This window comes from Fukomys damarensis, unplaced genomic scaffold (assembly GCF_012274545.1).
Source record: "Fukomys damarensis isolate Sample0158 unplaced genomic scaffold, DMR_v1.0_HiC HiC_scaffold_22, whole genome shotgun sequence".
Classification (NCBI taxonomy): domain Eukaryota; kingdom Metazoa; phylum Chordata; class Mammalia; order Rodentia; family Bathyergidae; genus Fukomys; species Fukomys damarensis.
In genome coordinates this window covers 13,094,696-13,095,400 of record NW_022900934.1, presented here as the reverse complement: position 1 = coordinate 13,095,400, position 705 = coordinate 13,094,696, and positions in this window count along the sequence as shown.

The window sequence follows — 705 nt, the reverse complement described above, 5'->3', positions numbered from 1 at the left end:
TCCCATCCCCCAACCTGGGCGGCCCGAGGGATCTTTTGAGATTTCGATTTGGACCGGGTCACTGCCCCACCCCCACCCCACCTCCAAAACCCCTTGAAAGGTTTCCCATTGTTCTGGAGCCGAAGTCTCCAGCTCGTCTTCACCCGGCCGCCGGGAGTCTGCAGGATTCCCTTCTCCAGCTCAGCTCTGGGGATCGGCGCTCTGGCCAGCTCGGAGGCTCCAAGCTGAGCTGCCTGGACCCAAATCCCAACTCTGCCATTCATTCCTGTAGGTTATCTAACCTCTCAGGCCAGTAAACTGAACATCAAAGCACCTCCCAGAGTGTTGTCAAGATTAAATTAGTTCCTGTATTAAAAATACTACTTAACTACTGCTCACCTTATTTAACTCCTACTCACCCTTCAAAACCCAATACAAAATTCACCTCCTCGGGGCAGCATTACCAGACCTGCTTCTCAATAAAAAACATCCTCCTATAACATGTTGCCCTTAAGAGTGCTTACAGCAACCACACTTTAATACCTAATAATGTTTAATATCAGTACAAATTCTGGGCTGGAAGCATAGCTGGATGATAGACAACTTGCTTAGCATGGGTTCTATCTCCAGTGCCAGGGGAAAAAGGTGTAAATTTTTTCTGAGGAGCAGGGCCTTTGCCCTGAGCCATACCCTCCCCTCTTTTTTTTTTTTTTTTTTTTTTTTTGG